This window comes from Macrotis lagotis, chromosome 4 (genome assembly GCF_037893015.1).
Source record: "Macrotis lagotis isolate mMagLag1 chromosome 4, bilby.v1.9.chrom.fasta, whole genome shotgun sequence".
NCBI classification, from domain to species: Eukaryota; Metazoa; Chordata; class Mammalia; order Peramelemorphia; family Peramelidae; genus Macrotis; species Macrotis lagotis.
This window is the reverse complement of record NC_133661.1, coordinates 247,031,986-247,057,525: the sequence shown is the minus strand read 5'-3', so window position 1 is coordinate 247,057,525 and position 25,540 is coordinate 247,031,986. Positions and strand designations below refer to the sequence as shown.

Here is a 25,540-nt window from a genome sequence, read left to right as displayed (position 1 = left end):
GGAATTCCTTGACTCCAGAGCTTAAGACTCTAGGAACGATTGAAGTCTCACCTCCATAGATAATCAAGGTATGAATTATGTCCACTGAATTACCACAGAATCAACACTATCACCATGGAGGCCAGGATGACATCTCAAAATTATCCATGCCTGTGAGATCAATAAAATGATTTTTCTCCCAGATCTCCACCCCCAACCAAAAGATCTCCCTTTTTTCTGTAACCACCTACACTGAAGTTCTACCTTCTAAAAGGTGCTCCCAATTTCACAGTATAATTTACCCAGACTTTACCATAATTGACTATAATTTATACAGGACCCAGAATAAAATCAAGATTGTACTTATTTATGTCCTGGACCTTAGCTCCAGACAAGTACTTCCTCTGTTGTTTTCAGGGGGAAAGTCTTTTCCTTATCTCTAGGGTATTTTTCCAATCACTGATGTGCTTCTTCTCTCCCTTCCAACATGATTGCTTGCTATATGAACCCCTGAAGGTACCACTTTGGAAATACAGCATACATCTGAATTTGGAGTCAGTAAGGCCTGAATTACATCTTATCAAGTTAGACCCTGGGGAAGAAATTTAACATCTCTCACCCTCAGTGAATAGAGAGCTTGGCCTAGAGTCAGAAAGACCTGAGTTCGAATCCAGTCATAGATACTTATAAATTGTGTGATCCTGGACAGTTCACTTAACCCTGTTTGCATCAGTTTCCTCATCTGTAAATAGGGATGAATAATACCTACCTTAAAGGAATATTAGGTCAGCTAGGTGGTCCCATGGATAGAAGGCTTGTCCTAGATCAGGAAAATGTAAGTTTAAATCCAAGCACAGACACTTATAAACCACTAACTGTGTGACCCTGCGCAAGTAATTTCACCCTGTTTGCCTCAATTTCCTCATCTGTAAAATGAGCTGGAGAAGGAAATAACAAGTATCTTTGCCAAGAAAACGCCAAAAGGAGGCATAAGAGGACATGACTGAAAAGACTATACAACAGTGGCATGGGTCTGTGGGATGATGAAATGAGATGCAATAAAGTGTTCTGCAAACTTTAAAGTGCTATATAAAAATTAGTAATAATAAATTCAGTCTTAGGTCTCTGAGGTATTCAGTTCTCTTGTGATCCCTGAAAAGGGAAAAGAGAAAGGGAAAGGAGGCAAAAGAAAGGAGAAAGATGGGAATGGTAGGAGGATCTACCTGAATGACCACATTTTAATATGCTTAGCACCAAGGAGTGACTCTAGCTCAATCAGGCTGCCTAAAGCCATAGCAGGAAGTAATCTAAGTCTCAAAACTAGGATCTTCTCCTTTGACTTTATGAAGTTATGCATGGAACTTGCCTGATGGACCCCCACATACAGGTGAGGTATCAGACTGCTGAAAAGAAAGAATTTTAACTTTGGAATCAGATGATTTGGAATCAAATATTGTTTTTGACACCTTACAACTTGAGTGACTTTGTGTGAGAGCAAGTTAGCCTCTCTGGGTTGCAATTTCTTCAACTCTAAAATAAGTTAGGGACTAAATGTAAATGTGAGACTCCTAGACACACACACACACACACACACACACACACACACACACACACACACACACACAAGGGCCGGTGAAGAAAATTCTTTAGGAAGAATGTCCCTATATCTGCATACACCACTAGATGGCAGTTACCTGATCTATTCTCTAGTCCCACAAATTCAAAAATGAAACGTGTATATATACCCAGGATTCCTAATTCTTGATTCATCATGTGGACAGTGCTGCAAGAATGGAATCTTTTTTCAATGATTCACAAGTTGCAAACTTCTGATATACATTTCCAGAAAAGCAAACTTCAAGTGCTTGTCAAAGTGAAGTGGGAGTTGCATATCTTCTGACAGTCCAGGAATTGTGGCCACCGCATCCTCCTACCACAGACTTGTGGAAAGAGAAAGAAAGGTAATAAGCATTCTGATAAAGCTCTTATTATATTCCAGGCACTATGCTAAGCATTTTATACAAGTAAATTATACTATTTGATCCTCAACACAGTCTGGGAAGGTAGGTATTTGTTGTTTTGTTATTATTATTATTATTATTAATTATTCCCATTTCATACATGAAGAAACTGAGGCAAACAGGTTAAGTGACTTGCCTAGGGTCATACAGCTACTAAGTGCCTAAGGTTGGCTTTGAATTCAGGTCTTCCTCTCTTCAGTCAAGCATTCTACCCACTTTGTCAAGGTCAGGAGTTGTCAAGACCTGCCCAAATTATTTATGTGGCCCAGGTACAGCCTTAGCAGCAGCCAGAATTTGCAGAAAGGCCCACTATTTATTGCAGTATTTATGTGGGGTTTTATATTTTTTCCAATTACATGTAGTAGTCATCTTTTTTGTAAACTTTTGAGTTACACATTTTTCCACCTACCACCCTTTCTTTCCTCCCCTCCCCCCAGTAGTAACTAATCTGACATAAGGCAAGAGGGAAAGAAAGAGGGAGAGAGGAAGGAAGGCCACTGAAGCTTTTTTCTTAAACATACATAAGGGAATAGAAGGAAGATCAGAAAGAATCAAAAAACAAACTGGACAGCTGAGAAAGTTACATGTTGAATTTATTGTATTGAAAAAAACAGCATCAAGTTATATGTACAATAAAAAGTTGCATTTTCATGAACAATTCTATTTTACTGTCATGAACAATTCTATTTTACTGTCCTACTATGTATATGGTAAAGATCGTTTTTATTTGGTGTATGTTAAGTTCATGATAAACATTATTACTATTAATAATGAAGATAATAATGAAAAATGTAAGCTCCTTGAAGGTGGTACAATATTGTTTTTATCTTTTTATTTCTAATGCTTACCATAGTGTTTTTACACATTTTTTCCTCAATTTGTGATTTCAAAGCCATAGGTAGTCCCCAAGTAAGGAAGTTCCCTCTCTTCTTCAACTCACATTCTTGGAAAGTTGCTTAGGACCCTGAGAGGTGTCTTACTTGCTGATGGTCTTGCATTCAGAATGTAGCAGAAGAGACATTTGGACACTAGTCATCTGACTCCAAGGCAGGGTCTCTAGCCACTATAATGTTACATCCACTCTCCACTTCCATGCCCATCTTATACAGAGTAGGCACTTAGTAAATCAGAATAGAACTTAATTGAATTGAATCAAATTGAAATGAATTAAAATGAATTGAACTGTGGAGCGCTTTGAATTCTATTTCATTGGTATTAAGGAATGATTGATGGAGTTGAACAGGGGAGTGACAAGATCAGATTTGTACATTAGAGAAATTAATTTGGCGGCAGTATATAGGATAGAAGTTCTCATAGATGAACTCCCCCATTGTCACCTACAAGATCCTTCTCTCCCTGTTACCAAACAAGTGCCTAACTTTCACTATGAAGACAGGTTCCTGTGGACCAAACAATGTCGCCAAGCAGAGAAGCACAGAATGTGTTCCTCATAGTCATGAAAAGACTTTTCCTTGGGGTGAATATGAGTATCAATATAGCATTCAATATTCATAGATGTAAAGCAGCAAGGGACCATAAAGATTATAGAGGTCATAATTTAACCCCACTTAATTGTGCAGATAAAGAAATTGATGTCCAAAACAGAAATGTGAATAAATCTTCTGATTCCAAATTCTTTTAACCACACACTGAATTGCCCCCAAATTATCCTGGTAAGATTCCTTTTAGCTCTTCCTTTGTTCCACTCAGGTAGAAGGAACCAAGAAGAGCAAGTTTTTATCCTGGCCAAGATACTAGGAAGGGAATAAGGAGGAGGATAACAAATAACTCAGCCCAGAGTGGACTTGAAACCAAAGAAGAAGAAACAAAGATGGCATTCTGGCACTCCAAGATATATGGAAGTGGATTTCATCAGACCTATCAGATCAAACCTGCTACAGTATCTTTTGGGAAAACCATAGTGCTCACTCCTCAAAGCAGCATCATTCTGAGGTAAGTAAAGAAAAGGGTAATTGCTCAGTATGCTACTGATAATAATAATAATAACAATATCACCAAAAATATAGTACATATAAATTTTTTTAATTCTTTATATCTATATCTATCTAGCTATATACCATTTGTTAATGAGGGAAGGTCAAAGATAATTTGGGAATACTCAGTAAATCAGTCTATAAGCATTTGTTAAGAGTGCTAGGAACTATGCAAAGCACTGGGGATACAAAGAAAGACAAAAAAAATCCCTGCTTTCAAGGAATATATATGTATACACACATATAGATACATATGTACTAATGTAGGAGACAAAGTAAATCTAGATAATCTACTTCGGGTCCTCTGAGGTCATTGTAATGTAGTAAAAAGAGCATTCAGGTTCAGAAGGGTTGGGTTCAAGTCTCTGCTGTTCCAATAAGTTTCTACTAGACTTTGCACAAATGCCTGAGCCTCAGTTTTCTTTTCTGTAAAATGAGATGCATTACATTGCACTACCTACATCATAGGGTTGTTGTGAGGCAAATATTTTGTGAGATAAAATAATTGATAAACATGAGCTGTGATTGCTAGAGACAGAAAAGTCATCAATCTCTTTCCCCATCTTACAAGTTGAACACTCTACACACAAAAAAGATGCTCTTCCTTGGATTTACATCTAAGTGGTCACCACACCTATCTAAAGATAGTCCCCGACAGATAAGATGCTAGATCTATAGAAACAAGGACCTCATCTGAATGTTCCCCTCAGGAAGAATCTCCCCTGAAGGAAGGATGAACTGAAAAGAAAACCATCACCTTTCTATTTTGGAGTGCTACTTATTCAACAAGAAAGAGAAGGTTGTAATGGAAACAGCAATTCAGCCAACCCTCTCCCTGAGATTTTCCAAACTCTCCAGTGGATTTGTGTTCTATTTTATGAGCTTATGAAGATGATCCCTTTTGAACCCAAGGTTTTTGAAGTGATTAACTTGCTAGAGGCAAGACTGATGATAAGTGGAAGAACTTCCCTGAATAAGCCCAACTTCACATCTTCCAAAAAATCCTTCAATGTGGTTTCCCTGCTCTTCCCAACAAAGGTCTGTCTCAAAATTTTCAAATGTCTGGATCATGTCTCATCTTGCCAACAAAAGCTGGCTTGCTCTGTGGATGCTGAAATGGCATTAAGTTCCTATCTCCCTCCTTGTAGTTCAATGACTGTGATTTCCTATATGTAGGGAGTGAATGATGACAAAATGAGGATCTTGAATGAGAAGGGAGACAGAAAAGGGATATAACACCTGAGTTTCTTAGTTCTTTTTAATTCCATTTCTTTCCTAAATCTATTGAAGTCATTGACATCCTCCCAGTCACCCAGATTGGTAATCCTAGTGTGGCTGTGTAGACTTTCCTTATCCTCTTGTCTTGGGATCTCTTGCCTCTGTCCCTCCCTTTCAATCACTGTTGTCACCAACTTTATGCTGGTCCTTACTCCTTTCCTTATATTATTACAATGATTTTCTATCCCATCTGCCCACTTCCAGGCTCTCTGCCACTCCAATCTATCCTTTAAAGCAATGCCAAATGTAATTCTAAATAACAGCTCTGGTCATACAACTTCTTCAAAGGGAATCCGATGCAATTGAACAGATTTAAATTGTACATCTCTAATTGAGTGTCTTCCTGATTTTTCTTGTCTCTCTCCTCCTTTCCTAGATAGTGTCCCTACCCACAAAAAATCCTAATTTGAAAAGCTTCTCTTAGATCTTAGGACACACTTTGTGCCTCTACTTTGGACTAGATCTCACCTTCTAACTAATATTTTCTCCCTGGTTTTCTTTGGAAATTTCATTGCTTTATATTCAATGGGTCCTTCCCTAGCGTGTGTCTGTTTGTGACATCAGAGTTTGTTTGAGACACCAACCAAACACACATAAGCAAACATCTCCTCCCCTCTCTATAAAACCCAAGAATTTTCAAGTCTCCTGGAACTTCTTTAGAGTGCAGATGAGGTCCTGGTGAAAGGCTGAATGTTTTGAGAGACATCATAGAATACTGGACTTGTAGTCAGGAAGGCCTGGGTTCAACTCATCCCTCAGCTACTTACTAGCTATGTGACCTTGAGTTTACCACTGGATTTCTGAGATAGCTTGATTACTGTCTTTACATTGAACTCTGATAACTGGAGGAGAGAGTGAGATTGATGACTCTGTGCAGCTTTGCCTCACTTAAATTCATTTTCTGCACAAGCTATGACATCACCTTTGTAATATCATTAGTAGTCTTCAAAAACAAAAGACCAATAATGACAACCACCACCAAGTAATTTCTAGGAGTCTTAATTTCCTCATTTGAAAAAATGAAGAAATTGGATTAAATGCCCTCTGATGTCTTTTCCAGCTCCAAATCTAAGATTCTACGACTAAAATTTTAAGTTGCTCATTATAAGTAAAGGACACAAGTGACTAATAGGCTTCACTATACTGAGTATAGTATGCCATATATCAAAGAGGAAGAAATACAAGAAACTCGGTGGAACCTGAATTTGCCCATTCAAAGGGGAATCTCTCCAAAGATCTACTGTTGGACCCTATCCCTCTCACACTTTGGTCTGAAGATCAATATATCAGAGACTTTAACACCTCATTCTCAATTCCATAAATGGTGTCCAACTATCTTCGCTACCCTCAATGTCTATCCCTTTGCCCCTGTTCCTACATGCTACTGTCTCTAGATGTTTTGTGTTAGGTCTTGGGCTTACTTTATTTATCACCAGTCTTTCTAACTTTTTAATGAAAACTATATGAAATCAACAAATTAATGAAACAATTTGGGATGTCCTCATTTCCCTCCTTCTTGTTTTCTTAAATATCAAGTGAAAAAAGGAAAAGGATGAGGAAAAAATAATTCATTCCCTTTCCCCCCTCTACATTAAATTCTATTATAAACTTATTGTGTGAGCCTAGGATAATGGATAGAGCTTTTGGTCAAATACACAAAGTTCTTGAGTGGGGGGGGGTTTGAAATAGCAAAAAATGTTATTAATTTAATTACAGTATATACAGTGGAACACTCTACTTTCTTCCCCATAAGAAAGCTTTGGTCCTAAAGATATAATGGCTAGACAAAAGTTCTCCCCAACTTATTTGCCGCAATTATCCCTCTGTTTAAACAATCTGTCCAGATTCGTGAACTTTTTCCCCCACTGAAGCAATTCAGTATTTGAGGATGAATGAAAAGATGAGATGTTTCCACCATTAGGGATCTATCTAGGACCAGAGCGTGTCCCCTAGTAAATTTACCCTATTTTCTGGGTCTCTGGCTTGAGATAAAACTACCAGGACACCTACTTTGGCAATAGGGGGATTTTTTCCATCATGAATCACAAGAATCTTAGAATCCTGCTAGACAGACTCACCTTAAAGGTTTGTGGGTACAAAGCCTCTTTTTTAAGTTGCTCATTAAAAGTAAAGGAGAGGTAGCTAAGTGGCACAGTGAATAGAACACCTGCCCTGAAGTCAGGAGGTCCTGAGTTCAAATGTGACCACAAATACTTACTAATTTTCTAGCTATGTGACCTTGGGCAAGTCACTTAACCCCATTGCCTTGTAAAAACCTAAAAAAACCCATGAAGGACACAAGTCATTAATAGGCTTTCTCACAGCCACTGAAAGAAGAAAGCACACCAAGATTGGTTACTAAATAGTTATTGTCCTTTGTATTTGAAAAGGACTAAAATAACATCACTATGTCTGGGTCAATGTACTCTGAGTCTTACTGTGGCTGATCAGAGCAATATGAACTCAGAAGGCTTAACCATAGTTGGGCACAAATAGTCCCTTTTCATTCAATTATTTCTAATTTAATAATTAAGTTATCATTATTCATATATCATTTAGGACAGTGCAACATAGGGACAAAGTCCTGGATTTTCTGAGGTCAAAGGATTGAATTTAATTACATTTCTTTCATATATTGACTGTGCAAGTTACAACCTCTCTGGGCCTAAGTTTCCTCACATATAAAATTAGATAGATAAGGTGACTTCTAATTTTTCTCTGAATATTTAGCATTCCATAATTCTAAACTCAAGCTATTACTTTTATTTCTGAACTGTGGTAGAATTCAGGAGGAAAAAAATTCAGGAAGAAAAAATAATAATGAGGAAGTTTGAGCATAGTCTTCTAAATAGAGTATTGGCCCTAAAGTTGAGTTCAAATTCAGCATCTGACACTAACTTTAATGATGGGCAGATTTCTGAATCTGTTTCCTTCTTGGTAAAATGGATCATAGATTTTTCTAATTGCATGATTGAAAGGATGGAGGAGATGGAAGAGAACTTAGAAGGCAGATGGCCCAACTTATTTGTTTTATAGATGAAGGGAGGAGACCAGGAAAAGTAAAGTGACCCACCCAAAGCCACATAGGTGGTAGTTGAGGGACTCATACTCAGGTCCTGTGATTCCAAATCTAGTGCTTTTCCCAAAGTTCTCAGACTCAAATGAAATAACGTATGTAACCATTTAGTAAACCTTAAGGAACTATCTAAGTATTATTATTATTTCTCCTTGCCATCTTTGCACTCAGCATGGTTCAGTTAAAAATTATCTTGGAAAGTCACTATCTTACTTTTAGGTTAATTATTACCAAATAGATTAAATGATTGGGTTTTTTTTAATAATTGAATGAATGTACTGGGAAGTAAGTTCATCTTCTGTAAATTTGCTGAAAACTTCTTTGGGACAATTCCAGTAGTAGCAAGGATAATAGGAATGAGAGATACTTCGTGTTCCCACATGAATTTGACTTGCTTCACTAGGTCTCTATATTTTGAGAACTTTTCATTTCTTTTAGTTTGGGGATTATGCATTTTTTCATAACTCTATGCATTTTTATTTATTTATTGAAATGTTTTGAAGATTTTATTTATTTTGTTTTACATTTTTTCCCCTAATCTTTCTTCCCTCCCCCTACCTCCCTCAGAAGGCAATTTGCCAATCTTTACATTGTTACCATGGTATACATTGATCCTGGAATGTGATGAGAGAGAAATCATATCCTTGAGGAAGAAACATAGAGTATAAGAGATAGAAAGATCAGACAATAAGATATCAGTTTTTTTTTTCAAAATTAAAGTTAATAGTCCACAGTATTTTCCCTGGATACAGATGGTATTCTCCATTGCAGACAGTCCCAAATTGTCCCTGATTGTGGCACTGATGGAAGGAGCGAATCCATCAAGGTTGATCATCACACCCATGTTGCTTTTAGGGTATACAGTGTTTTTCTGGTTCTGCTCATCTCACTCAGCATCAGTTCATGCAAATCCCTCCAGGCTTCCCTAAATTCCCATCCCTCTTGGTTTCTAATAGAACAAGTGTTCTATGACATACCTATACCACAGTTTGCTAAGCCATGCCCCAATTGAAGGACATTTACTTGATTTCCAATTGTTTGCCACCACAAACAGGGTTGCTATGAATATTTTTATACAAGTGATGTTTTTACCCTTTTTCATCATCTTTTCAGGGTATAGACCCAGTAGAATACACAATATTTTTAAAAGATCTTCTTATATTTTGCAGGTCTATATTATGTCCAAGTGATCAGACTGGTGAATAGTCTTGTCTGTTATAATGATCTAGTTTTCATATAGCTTATTTCTTCAATCCTGAGGGATATTTGGTATAGAGTTGCATTTGAAGTTCAGGGATTTGAGCTCAGTAATAATAATAAAAATAATAATAAATTGTTAACCTTTATATGGCACTGTTGACTGAACAACAACAAAAACCAAAAAACCCCAAAAAACAACTACCCCAAGTTTTTCCAAGTCATGACTTGACAGATCCCAATGCCAAAATTAGAGGGTTTTCTGTCAGCTTGGCTCATGAATTCTACATACCTGCTTAATATAAAGAGAGGTTCCTTGGCAACAGTAGTCTTCTTCAAGAGTGACTGTCTACATCTTCCAAAACAATCTTTCTCTTTCTCTTCCCTCCTCTGAGCTCCCTGCTACTCACATCTATATATCTGTTTTCTCTTTCATTTATACTCTTTGTCCAACTCTCCTACTGAGTTGTACTTAATAAAACATTGTATTCACTTTTAGAAAGTGTTCTGGTCTGATTGTTCTCTTGACTTGGAATAAGTCTGAAGCAGAAGACAGCATAGACATAATGATCTTTCTAAAGCTGCTTTAAAATAACATTTTGTGGGACAGTTGGGGGGCAGTGCAATGGATAGAGTACCAACCCTGGAGTCAGGAGGACCTGAGTTCAAATCCACCTCAGACACTTAATAATTACCTAGCTGTGTGATCTTGAGAGAGTCACTTAACCCTATTGCTTGCAAAAACTAAAAGAAATATAATGTTTTATTACTGTTATATGGGCTCTCCAAATATGTTATAGTTCATTGCATAATTTTGAAATTATACAATGAAGATTTGTATGGTAGAGGAAATAGTACCAGGGAAAGGATGACAGAATAAGGGATGGGGAAAGGAGTATAGATTTTCCCTTGGTTCTTTCTACACTGATTCAATTCTTAATATATTTGCTCAACTCTTCATTTCATTTTGTCTATGTATCTGCATCTGCAAATGACCTTTATAAAAGTCATTTTGGTACCTTGAGACCTAGAAGAACCATATGCAAAAGTTTGGGTTATTTTTTTTAACTTTTTCCCAAGAAAGCTGGCAAGGAAACAAGGACTTCTCCCTTGAGTTCCAAAACTAACTAATCACCCTCAGGAGACACCAGCCTTTTCATAAGGCCAGTACAAGAGGATGGGAAAGTGCACCAACAGTTACTCACTGGCACAATTATCTAAGACATTCTGGCTCTGGCTGAGGAAAGAAAGAAGAAAAATGCTTCCTCTTCCCTTTGAATTTGAGAAACTTACTAAAAAAGCTTATCCTGCAAAGCTTAAGTGATAAATGTTAAAAAAACAAACAACTCTTTAAGCTTTCAAAGTGAACAAAGAAAAGAGGTCCAAAGTCTTCTTCCAGTCTCTGAGAGAGGATAAGAACTGTAAGAAAAAAGAGATGGAGAGAGTTGGTTTGCTTCCATTCTATTGGTGACTAATATCCAATAACTTCACTGGCACTTCCTTTTTATATAACCTGTTGGCCTCATTTCAGCATCTTACCATTGACTACTAGAAAATGACTTTAAAAGGAAGGAATACAAAAGGGAGAAGAGTGATAAAGGAAGAGAGAATAAGAAAGTAAAAGAAACATGAGTCACAGAATTAATTCAATCAGAAGTTCCATAGACTACTAGAGCTGGAATATAAATAGATAAATGGATAGACAGAGAGACAGACAGATAGTTAATTAGATAGATAGATAGATAGATAGATAGATAGATAGATAGATAGATAGATAGATAGATAGTAGATGAATGGATAGAACTTACATTCTAAAGAGGAAGAAAATATATCAAGGGAAGATAAAAGTAGGGGGGATTTGAGTGTTTATAATCATAAGGAAGGATTTTAGAGTCCATGTAACCCAATCCCTTCATTTACAAATTAGAAAAGAGAGATCCAGGATTGCTGATGAAGCAATTTATCCAAGGACACAACAGTTAGGGGAAAATGTTAAAGCCAGGGCCCAATTCTGAGACTTTGGTGGGGATGGTGCTCTTTTGGTTCCCTCACCTATACCACCTCTCTGGAAACCATTGAAGATATTGTCTACTGTCATAACTACTGAGGCAAGTTATAGAATTCCCTATTCCTTTCTTTAGTCTCTAGAGTATTTGGGAATCCAAGTACCCTTCCCCCTTGTTGGGGTCAGCAAGCAAAGGCAGAGGTAGGAACAGGGCTAATTACCTATAATGGCAAAAAAATCTGACTCACAATGTATATTCACAATGTTTTCTCCAGATAATTTCCCTTTTCCTTTTGGCCTGTTTCCTTGGATTTGTATCTTCAGAATTTCATTCTTAAAATTTCTCTCCCTTCTTGAGTTGATTTTTCCCTGCAGACTTTTAGATCAAGGGACTACCTAACCTCCCTTTCAATTCTTTGAAATCACTTCCCCCAAATCTGGTATATCTCAAACTCTGCCCAGATTTCCTTTATCCATCACAAACTTGGAGATCACTTTTCTCCTATTTCCCCATCATTTTCATCCCAGCAAGCAAATTTGCCTTGTTAGTAAAACATCAAATATATACTATAGAATTTCCCCATGTGAGTTTCTTCAACTTCTGAAGGATAAAATTATCATCAAGGCAAGTCAAATTCTTTGCTGTGGGGAGACATTATAGACTGAGACAGAGAGACCTAAATTTCAATACAGAGAAAGACTGAAACCCAGAGAGAGAGAGAGAGAGAGAGAGAGAGAGAGAGAGAGAGAGAGAGAGAGAAGAGAAGGGGGGAAGGGAGGAAAGAGAGAGGAGGGAGGGAGGGGAGGGAGAAAAAGAAGAGGGGAGGAGGGGAGGGAGGGGATGGAAGGGAGATTCAACAGATATCTGGATAATTGGAGTCTTCCGGTACCAGACTTGTTATTTGTTAGCCAATTTTTCATCTAATTCTTCTTTCTGCTCAGGTGGTCTATATTTTAATATACTACAAAGACAAAATTATTTTTGTTCTCCCCTCCATTGAACATTATCCAAATATTCTACATATTGTTTTGCTTCTCCAGATTCTTGGATTTTTTCACAGGATAGTACTTAATATACAATGTTGCCCTATTACCACTACCTCCATTCTTTTACATATCTTGTTCTTTGTAGAGTAAGGTACAAAGCCATATTCCAGACATTGAAACTCGAGTTTCAGTAATACCTAAGTATTATGATTATCTGCTTTCATTAGAGTCTCTAGGTTCTTTTTTGTTGTTGTTGTTGCCTTAACTTTATGCATTTATTCATGGATGTTTGAAGTATTTACTATTGACTCTTTTTTTTTTTTTGGATTTTTTTTCTCCTGAACTTAAACTATCTCCTTTCTTTATTATAACTACATTCTATAACTGCCTAGATATACACAAACAGTTTTCTTTCTCATCTTTTTTAGTTTAAAGCCTTTTTTACTGAATTTGAAAGACACCCAGCAAATATATTCTTAATAGACTCTTAAATCTACTTCCTCCCTGACTATGTGTCTGTTTTTCTTATATTTTAAGACATAATCCAGACATCTCATTTCTATTCTCAAACCATCTCTTAGCCAACTGTTCACTTTCCAAATTAATTTTTCTTTTTTGTATCACTTTCCTTCAATGAGCTATAATAAAAACAAGCTGTGCTCCTAGATTAGTGCCATTCACTGCAGCTATTTCAGTGAGGATTCTCTGAGAATTCTAGGAGTTTTGAAATGAGATTTGATCATTTTTTCCTACCCATTGTAATATTTACATTTGGCATTCCCAATGAGTTATTTTGAGGTACCTCATTTTCTGTTTTGGGAAGAAAAATGGGAAAAAATCATACACAAGACTTACTTATTCAAATGAGATCTATTAAAGAATATTCCATATAATCAATTGATATCTCAGGAGGGTTAGTCTCTCTGGTGCTTTGGGACTCCAAATCTGCACCAGATTTGTATAGTAGTACGGTGATTCCCAAGCTTGCCTCCCATATTTCCACTTTTGTACAAGAAAAATCCATCCCTGATAGGTGCTATAGATAATCCCTCATTTTCAGGAGTTCCAAATGGTAATTGATGGGGAGCAAGGTACTTCTTGTTCTGTCTAATGTCCTAATACTATACTTCAGGACCTTTAAATGGTATAAGTAGCTAATAAGGATTAAAGATTTAGGTTCACAATATCTTCCCATCTACCTGAGATCAGGTAAGAAAAGAGCCACAATGAAAGATCTACTCTATGGTCCCAAGAGTCATTTGGACCCTGGAGGACATTATCTATGAATTCAAAATTAGGGAAACAGGGGAGGACATTCTCATGGAGTTTTGGGGATGAAAGCTACAGAAAGTGAGAAGCACTTAAAACTACGCAGGCATGTAATGAATTAATATGATAATAAGAGATTATTAATTAATATGAGGAGTCAATTGATCTGTGATTTACTGATAAACTCTTCCTTCCTAGGAAGCAATTTAAATTCAATTTGCATTCCTGTCCCTCCCCCCCAAAAAAGCATGTATTGTAGTGATAAAATTCTAAGAAGCAAATATATCTTTATGACATCATAAGATCATAGAAATCACAAATCAGAAGCTAAGAAATTAATTGTGATGTCCTACTGTAAGAGTTCAACAATATTATTGTCTTAAGTTTCTTGCCCAAGGTTTCATAATCTTTAGATTCACTCTTGTTTTTCATGTTTATGTTATTTTTTATTTTTTAATTATTTTTTTCACATTACTACAATAGTCTTCTTGCAAAAGTAAACATAATCCCCCTACACAAAGAAAGAGAAACATCAAGAAAAATAAAGTGAGAGGGGGAAAAATGTGCTTCAGTCTGTATTCAGATACTATTAGCTCTGTGTTTGGGATGGATAGCATTCTTTATCATAAGTCCATCAGACATTGTTGGTGGAGTTGTGAACTGATCCAGCCTTTCTGGAGAACAATTTGGAATTCTGCCCAAAAGGCAGTAAAATATGCATATCCTTTGATACAGCAATATCAGAACTTGAAAAGAGGTGGCTAGATGGCACAATGGAGAGAGCACCAGCTCTGGAGTCAGAAGTACCTGAGTTCAAATACAGCCTCAGATACTTAATAATTACCCAGCTGTGTGACCTTGGGCAAGCCACTTAGCCCCATTGCCTTGCAAAAAACTAAAGAAAAAAAAGAGAAATCATGAAAAAAGGGTAAAATCCCACATGTACAAAAATACTTATAGCGGTTTATAGTGGTAAAGAATTAAAAATTGAGGGGAAACCCATCAACTGGGGAATGACTGAAGAAACTGTGTTATATGTATGTATGTAATAGAAAACTATTCTATAAGAAATCATTAGGGATAGAACTTCAGAAAAGTCTGGAAAGATTTACATGAATTGATGCTGTGTGAGATGAGCAGAACCAGAACATTATACACATTAATAATAACATGGGATGATGATCAACCATGATAGACTTGCCTATTCCATCAGTGCAATAATCAGGGACAATTTTAGGGAATTTATGATGAAGAATACCATATGTATCCAAAGAAGGGACTGTGGAGTTTAAACAAAGACCAAAGCTTAATATTTTCAATTTTTAAAAGCTACCTTCTGTATTATGTAATTCTGCTATCTCTAATGTTTTATTTTTTTCCTTTTGGATCTGATTCTTCTCTCAACACATGTTCAATTTAGATCTATGCTTATCATGGATGCAAATGTAAAACCTATATCAGATTGCCTTCTCTTGGGGAGAGGGTGGAATGAGGGAGGGAAGGAGAGAAATTGTAAAACTCAAAACCCTATGGGACGGCTAGGTGGTGTAGTGGATAAAGCACCGGCCTTGGAGTCAGGAGTACTTGGGTTCAAATCCAGTCTCAGACATTTAATAATTACCTAGCTGTGTGGCCTTGGGCAAGCCAATTAATCCCATTTGCCTTGCAAAAACCTAAAAACAAAACCTCAAAACCCTGACCCCCAAAAATGATTGGTATAAATTACCATTGTTATGTAACTGGCAAACAAATAAAATATTTATATAATAATAAAAAACAGTCCATCAGAGAAATTGTTTCAATATTTTTCCCCACAGTTGCTATTGCTGACTGTATTACTTTTGATCCTATTACTCCCCACTCCAATTTATTCTATTCTCTCTCTCTCCTTTCACCCTGACCCTCCTCAAAAGTATGTTGTACTTACATCCCTCTCCTATATCACCTACTCCTCCCTCTTCTCCCCCATCCCCTTTCTCTTGTTCCCTTCCTTTCCTTTTTCCTCTAGGGTAAGATAGATTTCTATACCCAATGAGTGAATATTTTATTTCTTCTCTGGACTACCAATGAGAATGAAGGCTCACTCATTCCCACTCATCTTCTCACCTTCCACTCCACTGCAAAAGCTTTCTCTTGCCTCCTTTATGTAAAATAACAAACCCCATTCTATCTCTCCTTTCCCTTTCTCCCAGTACATTCTTTTCTTGTCCATTAACCCCATCTCTATATTATTTATATTATATTTTATAATATATTGCATTTATATATCTTTTTATAATTTATTATAACTTCATTTTCAGTTCCCTCCTTTGCCTTGTCTAAATATGCTCTTTCTAACTCTTCTAATAAATGAGAAGGTTCATCTAAGTTTTGAGTATCATCTCTCCATGCAGGAATACAAGCAGTTCAACATTATTAAATCCCTCCTAATTTGCCCTTGCTATCCATTTTCATTTTTTCCTCCTGGAAGAGAGATAAAGGTGTCTGAGTTCTACATACCCTCATAGAGAACTTTTCTCCATAGTCCAAGCTGATTAGAGTAATTGCAATTTTCCTAAAGGTTACAGAAGCGGGCTTAGTGTCTTCATTGCCCTTCCAACCCTAAACACAGTAGCTGGCTCATAATACACACTTAATAAATGCTTCTTGACAGACTAACTTGATTTCAATGTGGAATAAAGAAATCTGAGGTAGAGGAAAGAAAACATGTATTTTATCAAAAGGTTGTAGAATGGAAGAATGTATCACAGAAGATGAAGGAAAGTATTTAGACTACTGTATACACAAAAGAATTAATAAACAGACTTGAGGCTCAGTCTGAAGAGACATCTGGATGTTCCAAGGAAGAAGTAATGATAGAATTGAGCCATTGAAATCTTCAGGTAAGAGATCATTCTGTAAACTCCAAAGAGACAAAAAAAATGGACAATGGCTATCGATTATTCCTTACTTTGGTGTACTGAGAGAGTTCTTTCTGATCTGATAAGAATAATAGAGGAGTCCAGGACATATATTCCAGACCCAACAGAACATCTTCCAAGACTCATAACAATGGAATACTTGTGGTGATTCCCCTGGGTATAAATCATACTACAAGAGTGAATTAGGAGGCAGAACCAAAATGGTAGAATGAAGGCAGGAAATTCCAGCAGCTCTCTTCCAGACCACTCCAACTTCCAGATTACTTTAAATAATGACTATAGTCAAATTCTAGAGTGATATATCCCACAGAAAGACCAAATAAAACAAGTTTCCAGTTCAAGACAACTTGGAAGATCTGTGGGAAAAATCTGTTACACTGGGTTGAAAAGGGCTGCAGCAAAGCATGGGTCACACCAGAGCAAACTGGCTCCAGTCATCCAGGAACAACCCGAGGGATGCCTGGGTCCCTGGCAGCACCTAGGTCTGTGACAGTGGGGGCAGTTTCCAAATCTTCCAGCCCAGGGATTGTCAAGGACAACTTGGAAGGTCAGTGGGAAAACTGTGCTACATCAGAGTGAGCATGGAACCCAGGCCAGTGCAAGTCTCAGTGCAGCTCCAGCCCTAGAAACCAGAAACAGACCTGGGGAGTCACCCAGCAGGGAACCACCAAGCAGTTACTTCCAGAGTGCTTAAATCATGGATGATAAGGGGGTTGGGGGAGACTACAGAAGTCTCTCTGTTATTTCTGAGGCAGGACTCAGATCCCAGTCTCAGAATGGGGACCTTTATTGCCACAGAAGGGCAGGGTCCTTCCTTGCAGTACCAGGATAGAGAGGAATGCTTGAGGGTATCCTAATATAAAAGTGCCCAGAAATGTTATAACCGAATTCCAGAACTTAAGTCAAAGAGAAAATATTACAAGCAGTTTGAAAGAAACAATTCAAATATCATGAAGCTTCAGTCAGGATTACATGAGATTCAGCAGCTTCTACATTAAGGACTCACAGGATTTGGAATATACTAGGCCAGAAGGCAAAAGAACTTGGATTACAACCAAGAATCAACTACCAGCAAAACTAAACACATTCTTTCATGGAAAAGATATATATATATATATTCATTGTAATTGGGGACTATCAAACTTTCCTGTTGAAATGACCAGAGCTGAGCAGAAAGTTTGATCTTCAGTTATGGGACTCAGGTGAAGTTGCTTCTTCTGGCATGTGCTCTGGTGTGTGGATATCCTCAAGCATTCCTCTCTGTCCTGGTCCTGCAAGGTCCCTGCCCTTCTGTGGCAATAAAGGTCCCCATTCTGAGACTGGGATCTGAGTCCTGCCTCAGAAATAACAGAGAGACTTCTGTAGTCTCCCCCAACCCCCTTATCATCCATGATTTAAGCACTCTGGAAGTAACTGCTTGGTGGTTCCCTGCTGGGTGACTCCCCAGGTCTGTTTCTGGTTTCTAGGGCTGGAGCTGCACTGAGACTTGCACTGGCCTGGGTTCCATGCTCACTCTGATGTAGCACAGTTTTCCCACTGACCTTCCAAGTTGTCCTTGACAATCCCTGGGCTGGAAGATTTGGAAACTGCCCCCACTGTCACAGACCTAGGTGCTGCCAGGGACCCAGGCATCCCTCGGGTTGTTCCTGGATGACTGGAGCCAGTTTGCTCTGGTGTGACCCATGCTTTGCTGCAGCCCTTTTCAACCCAGTGTAACAGATTTTTCCCACAGATCTTCCAAGTTGTCTTGAACTGGAAACTTGTTTTATTTGGTCTTTCTGTGGGATATATCACTCTAGAATTTGACTATAGTCATTATTTAAAGTAATCTGGAAGTTGGAGTGGTCTGGAAGAGAGCTGCTGGAATTTCCTGCCTTCATTCTACCATTTTGGTTCTGCCTCCTAATTCACTCTTGTAGTATGATTTATACCCAGGGGAATCACCACAAGTATTCCATTGTTATGAGTCTTGGAAGATGTTCTGTTGGGTCTGGAATATATGTCCTGGACTCCTCTATTATTCTTATCAGATCAGAAAGAACTCTCTCAGTACACCAAAGTAAGGAATAATCGATAGCCATTGTCCATTTTTTGTCTCTTTGGAGTTTACAGAATGATCTCTTACCAATGGCTCAATTCTATCATTACTTCTTCCTTGGAACATCCAGATGTCTCTTCAGACTGAGCCTCAAGTCTGTTTATTAACTCTTTGTGTATACAGTGGTCTAAATACTTTCCTTCATCTTCTGTGAGACATTCTTCCAATCTACAACCTTTTGATAAGATACAAGTTTTCTTTCCTCCACTTCATATTTCTTTATTCCACATTGAAATCAAGTTAGTCTGTCAAGAAGCATTTATTAAGTGTGTATTATGAGTCAGCTACTGTGTTTAGGGTTGGAAGGGCAATGAAGACACTAAGCCTGCTTCTGTAACCTTTAGGAAAATTGCAATTACTCTAATCAGCTTGGACTATGGAGAAAAGTTATCTCTATGAGGAGATGTAGAACTCAGACACCTTTATCTCTCTTCCAGGAGGAAAAAAAATCTTTTACTTGAAACACAAATAGCAATCACTTGGTTATAGAAACAATCAATGTGAGTCACTGCAAATTGATATCCAACCTTATTTTTTTAAGGCTTTGTCAGTGCTTATACCTCAACTTTAAGTAACTCATTAAGACCTTTATAGATAATTATCATTTCTTAATAACATTATAGTCTCACTTAATTTCCTTTTCTAAGTCTCAACTATTCCATAACCACACCCTACCCCTGTCCCAAATTATTGTCAAAGTGTGTTTTTGACTTGTGGTCTCAGAGGGAAGCAAGAATAGACAGCTCTAGTTCCCACCCCCCCCCCCACCTGTCTTTAAGAAATTTTTATTCCTTGCATGAAGGGAAGAAGGAGACTGGAGATATAAGCTAATCATTCTATTCATTTGAGAGAATATGGACAGTGGCCTAGAATTATATCTATTTTCTCCCTTAAATATTATTAGCCTAAGGGATGCTAAAATCTTAATCACTCTTTCTCAAAAAAAGGGGGGGGGACCCAAGATTTATGTCCAACTTTTGACTCCTTCCCACCAAATACCAGTTCCACAATAAAATTACCTGTGCAAATAGCAAACTTGAAATCAGACAAACTATACAAATGAGAATATATAATAGACAATACAGACTGTAGAAGTTGGGAGAGAAATATTACAGTTCAATCAAGAAAATTCCAGCTCTCACCCAAGGACAGAATTCCTTGAAGTATAGCAAACTGAAGATAGAGACATTTTAGAGATTTTCAGCTCCTCTCTTGTCAGTTTCTTCCCAGAGTCTTTCTCTCCCTTTATTGATCTGAAAAGAAGATGACATCTCATAATTTTACTCACAAAAATTGTAATCTAGGAGACCTCAAGGAGATTGAAGACAGTGGATTTTTCCTCTTTCCTGTTTTTGCCAACTTTGTCATGTCCTTCATGAAGGTGTGGGATACTGATCACTGCTAAATGAGGAGAGAATCCAATACCAATGGATTTGGGGGTTCAAGTCATACATCTTTCAGTTTCAACAATTTGTAGGGTCAATCAATCCACTCTATCAATCTGCTTTACCTTCCAACTTATTTTGTTTATCTTTTCTTACTTTATTTACATTACCTATTCCCCTTTTCCTTTTTTGTCTTTGTCATTTTTTTCTCAAGTTTCTTTTTTCAAGGCCTTACTCTAATTCTCCTTAATCCTACCCTTCCTCCTTCTACCTTCTTTCATAAATACCAGAAGTAAAATTTAGACCTGGAAAATATCTTCCATAAAAATTTCCTCAATTTCTCCCCCAATTTCCTCCCCCTAATCAACCACAAGCCTTCTGAAGGTCCAAATCCCTTTAAATCATCTTTGAAATTTCTTCTCTTTATTTACTTCAGGTCCTTCCCTATAGTCCTGATTTTTCTCCCCCAACCTTCTTCTGAAAAAAGTCAGAAGTATGCTGAAAAAGTTAAGGATTTAGAGTGACTTCTAAAGTCCCATCCCCTAATAAATCTATGAAAAAAATCTAACCTTAATCCTATAATCTAAATGCTCTAGTCTTTAGAATTGGTATATTCCTTTAACAATATTTAAACTAGACTAAAAACTAGTTTAAGATTCAGACTTTTGGTTCTCACTAGATAGTGTTAATGGTAAATGTTTGGAAATAGAAAAAAAATGAGAAATAATGTGGAAAATTAACTATTTGCACAACAACAAATTAAATCTCAATTGAATAGTTATTAAGCAAGAGAAACATGGGATAGTGACTAGGACAGTCTTGGAATTAGTAACTTTCATTTCCACCTCAGATACATGGCATTCAATGGAGCTGCTATTGATCATATTGGTTTAGCAAAGCCTGGCTCAAAGTAAGTGCTAATTAAATGCATTATTGGCAAGGTTCTTGAACTCTCAGTACCTTTAACTGCTCTCTAAGACAAAAAGTATCAGATGATGAAAGAAAGAAAGAAAGAAAGAAAGAAAGAAAGAAAGAGGGAGGGAAGGAAGGAAGAAAGAAGAAGAGAAGGAGGAGGAATGTAAGTCTTTCTGAATCAACTGATAAATATGTATTAAATACTGTCAATGAATAAGTATTAAGTGCCAGGCACCAAAGATCTAAAAACAAAAGTGAAACAGTTCTTATTATGTAGACAGGGGAGACATTATGTACACACAGTTAGTACAATTTAAATAAAAATAAAATTAAAAAAGTTTTAGAAAGATAAATTTGTGGAATGCATTAGCATCTAGGAGAGGGAGTGAATTGGGATAAGAAAAGACTACATGTAGAATGTGGTGCTTAGGCTGGGACTTGAAATTAGGCATTTGAAAAAACAGAGATGAAAGAAGGAGATGATCAGTGCAAAGTTAAAGAGATGGGGGATGAAATGTCTTGTGTGAAGAACCATAAAAAGAACAGTTCAATGGGACTACAGTATTCTTGGAGGAGGAAAAATATGTAATAAAGATGGAAAGACAGGTTGAGTCAGGTTTCATATGACTGCCAAAAAGAAGAATTCATATTTGATTCTAGAGATAATGAAGTTTATTGAGTAAAGAAAGAAGAATGGTGCGATTTGTCCTTAGGAAAATCACTCTGACAACTGGATTGTTGGATTATAAATTAAGAGTTAGGGTGCGGCTAGGTGGCGCAGTGGATAGAGCATGGCCCTGGAGTCAGTAGTACCTGGGTTCAAATCCAGTCTCAGGGACTTGATAATTACCTAGCTGTGCGGCCTTGGGCAAGTCACTTAACCCCATTGGCCTTGCAAAAAAAAAACCAAAACCCTAAAAAAATTAATTAAAAAAAATAAATCGAGAATTAGAAGGAAGCTTAGAAGCCAATATTTTACAAATAAGATACAGATAAGATTGCAAATAAAAAAAGTGACCCCCAGGAAGGTTAAATGAGTTGCCAGATTCATATGCAAAGTGAGAATCTGAGGTTCAAAACTTGTAACCAAGTTTAAGATAGTGATCTTCCCCTTGGACTATGGATTGGTGTGGGAAGTGGTTTAAGGCAATGAGGTCAACTATTGTAACAGCCCAGGAAAGAAATTGTAAGGACCTAAATAAGGGTAATTTCTATGCGACTAGAGAAAAAGGGATAGATATGAAAGATATTGGGGAAGTAGAGATGACAATTAAAAACCAGGAGTCACTGAAGTTACAAACTTCTCTCTACTCCACCTGCCAAAACCTGGTAGGACATGATGCCTAGATAGCCTTAGTAAACCTTAAAATGAGAACTTTGGAGTTTTGGTTTTACTCTTGTCTTTTCTACCTGAAGCCTGCACATCTAAGTCCTAGCATTTTATGATTATACAAGCTGCACTTCTCGTTTCAATCCATAAAAGACTGCTTCCATCAGCTGTATGGTTTATAGGGGAGGTAAGGCCCTGAGATAATATTGGGTTCCTCACATAGTCATCAGCATAAATGATCCCTATGATAAAACACCATCCCCAAAATACTCTGTGCAGACAGTGCAGCAAACATCACATGCAGTAACCTGCAGGAACTGGCCCATTTAAAAACTGTCCTTTGGAAAGCCCTTGGCACTCCCTGGAACTGCTCTTACTCAGGAGCCAAGTAATATAGTATAAGGAGCCCTGGAAAAGGAGTCAGGAGAACCCAGGTCCAGCACTTAGTAGTTGTTTGACCTTCTGTAAATCAGGTAGTCTTTCTGAGTGTTCCCTTCCCTTGTGTTCCCTTCTTCAGAGGGATAATGAAAGCCAATGTGCTTTGTACATTTCAAATCTTTAGGAAGACAGCAGGTACAGGGAAAAAAGCAATGACCATGGAGTCAGAGGACTTGAATTCAAATCCCACCCCTGGCATGGACTTGAATGCCTGAAAATCTAGAAAATCTGTTTCTAAAGCTTAATATCTGTGTGATCTTGCACAAATGAGGGAGCTGGACTATGTGATCTCTTAAGTCTTTTCAATATCTTATGCAAATGTAAGAAATAATTATGATTTATCATCATGTAATTATTGTGGAAGCATACCTAAAATCTCATGCATAATAAAATTGAAAATATTAAGAAATGTTTTTCCTCTAAAGTCTTTTCCATTCTCTTTCAAAAAGACCCTTTGAAAGATAGGTGAAAAATCAAAACAAAAAGAGTAGGTGAAGGTTCTTCATTGTATGTATGAATGAAGGGAGATAGTCATATTTAACTTGCCTTTTTCATCTCATTTCCTCCCCATATACGTGAAGTGATTGAGTTAGTATTCACCCTCTCCATTAAGAAAGGATTAATATATATATATATATATATATATATATATATATATATATATTCTGAAGAGAATTGAATGGGAATAGAAAGAAATATACCTTTTCTTTATATACCTATCTTTATACAAATTTGACCAAAAATGAGGGCATAAAAATTTCATATGAAGAAAAGCAAAAATATTAAATGCATACTTTTTTAGATTATAATGCAATAAAAATTCTATTTAATAAGGGACCATAGAAACACAAAATAAAAATTAAACAGAGACTAAATCACTTAAACTTAAAGAATGAATGGGTCAAAGAAACAATAAATAATGCTATTTAAGCAGATGACAATAATGAGACAACACACCAAAATCTATGGGATACAATAAAAGTAGCAATCAAAGGAAAAATTTTAACTCTAAACACATCAATAAAATAGAAAAAAAGTTGAATGATTAATTAGGTGTGCAATTCAAAAAAAAGACAGAAAAAAAGCACATTTAAAATTTCCAATTAAAAACCAAATCAGAATTTCTAAAAACTAAAGGTGAGATTAATAAAACCAAATTTAAGAATATATTGAATTAATAAATAAAACTAGGAGTTGGTTTATGGAAAAAAACAATAAAATAGATAAATGATTGGTTAATATGATTTTTCTTAAAGGAGAGAGGAAAACCAAATCAATAGCAACAAAAATGAAAAGGGTTAAATATATACTAGTGAAAGTAAATTCCAAGAAATTGTTGGAAATTATTTTGCTTAATTTTATGCCAATAAATTTAACAAGAAGAAAAAATAGACTATCTAAATTAATGTGTTTTAGAAAAAGATATTGAATAGGCAATAATTGAGCTTCCTAAGAAAAAAGCATCAGGAACAGATGGATTTTGCAAGTGAATTCTACCAAGCATTTAGAGATCCAATAATTCTAATATCAAATACATTATTTGAAATAATAGGCAAAGAGGGAATCCAGCCAGAATCCTTTTATGATACAAATATAGTGCTAATACCCAAACCTGAAGTGCAAAAACTAAGAGAAAATCATACACCTATTTCACTAATGAATATGGATGCAAAAATCTTAAATAAAATAGTATATCACAAAGATTGTACATTGTGACCTAGTGAGAGTTATACCAGGAGTACAGAAATGGTTTAACCTAAGAAAGACTATTAATGTAATTAATAATATCAATAACAAACTAACAAAACTTATATGATTATGTCATCAGATGCAGAAAAAGCTTTTAACAAAGTATATACCATTACTAGTAATTACTATTAAAAACACTTGAAAGCACATAGGTATAAATATTTCCTTAAAATAATAAGCATTATCTAACTAAAACCATCAATAAGCATTATTTGTAATATGGATAAGCTAGAGGCCTTCTCAGTAAGATGCTCATTATCATCAATATTGTTTAATTCTACATTAGAAATTCTAGCAGTAACAATAAGAAAGGAAAAGAAATTGAAGTAATCAGAATATGCATTGAGATTATAAAATTATCCTTTTTTGAGGATGCCATGATGAAATACTTGGAAAATTCTAGAGACTCGACTAAAAAAACTAATTGAAACAATTAACAATATTAGCATTGAAGCAGGATTATAAAATAAACCCACATAAGTCATCAGCATTTTTCTATATTACCAACAAACCCTGCAAGAAGAGATAGTAAGAGATACCCTATTTAAAATAACTAAAGACAGCATAAAATCGCTGGGAGGACACCTACCAAGACAAATTAGGAAATACCAAAGCACATTTCATACAAATAAAATCAGATTTAAATAATTGGAGAAATAGTCATTGCTCATGGGTGGGCAGAACCAATAAAATAAAAATAATTCTATGTAAGCTACTCTTATTCAATGCTATGCCAATTAAGTCATAAAAATAATTTTATTGAACTAGGAATAAGAAAATTTAGAGGGAGAACAAAAGATCAAGTTTATCTAAAGAAATAATGAAAAATATAACAGAAAAAAGTTTCACAGTTTGTGTTGTTGTCAGTCAGTTATTTTCCAATTGTGTTTGCTCATGA

At 36.4% G+C, this 25,540-nt stretch overlaps 1 long non-coding RNA gene across 2 annotated transcripts in view; it reads right to left on the bottom strand.

Moving 5' to 3' along the window:
* Positions 1–1,686: 1,686 nt before the first annotated feature.
* LOC141520357 (uncharacterized) overlaps positions 1,687–25,540 on the bottom strand; it is a 39,504-nt gene continuing 15,650 nt past the window's right edge. Inside the window, exons 4-5 of one of the 2 annotated variants that reach the window (XR_012477597.1) lie at positions 19,968–20,078; positions 1,687–1,919 (exon numbers count right to left, since the gene is read on the bottom strand). This is a non-coding gene — a long non-coding RNA (uncharacterized LOC141520357). Of the gene's footprint in view, positions 1,920–10,602; positions 10,965–19,967; positions 20,079–25,540 lie in introns of those variants that run through there. The other variant, XR_012477596.1, reaches the window with a different exon arrangement.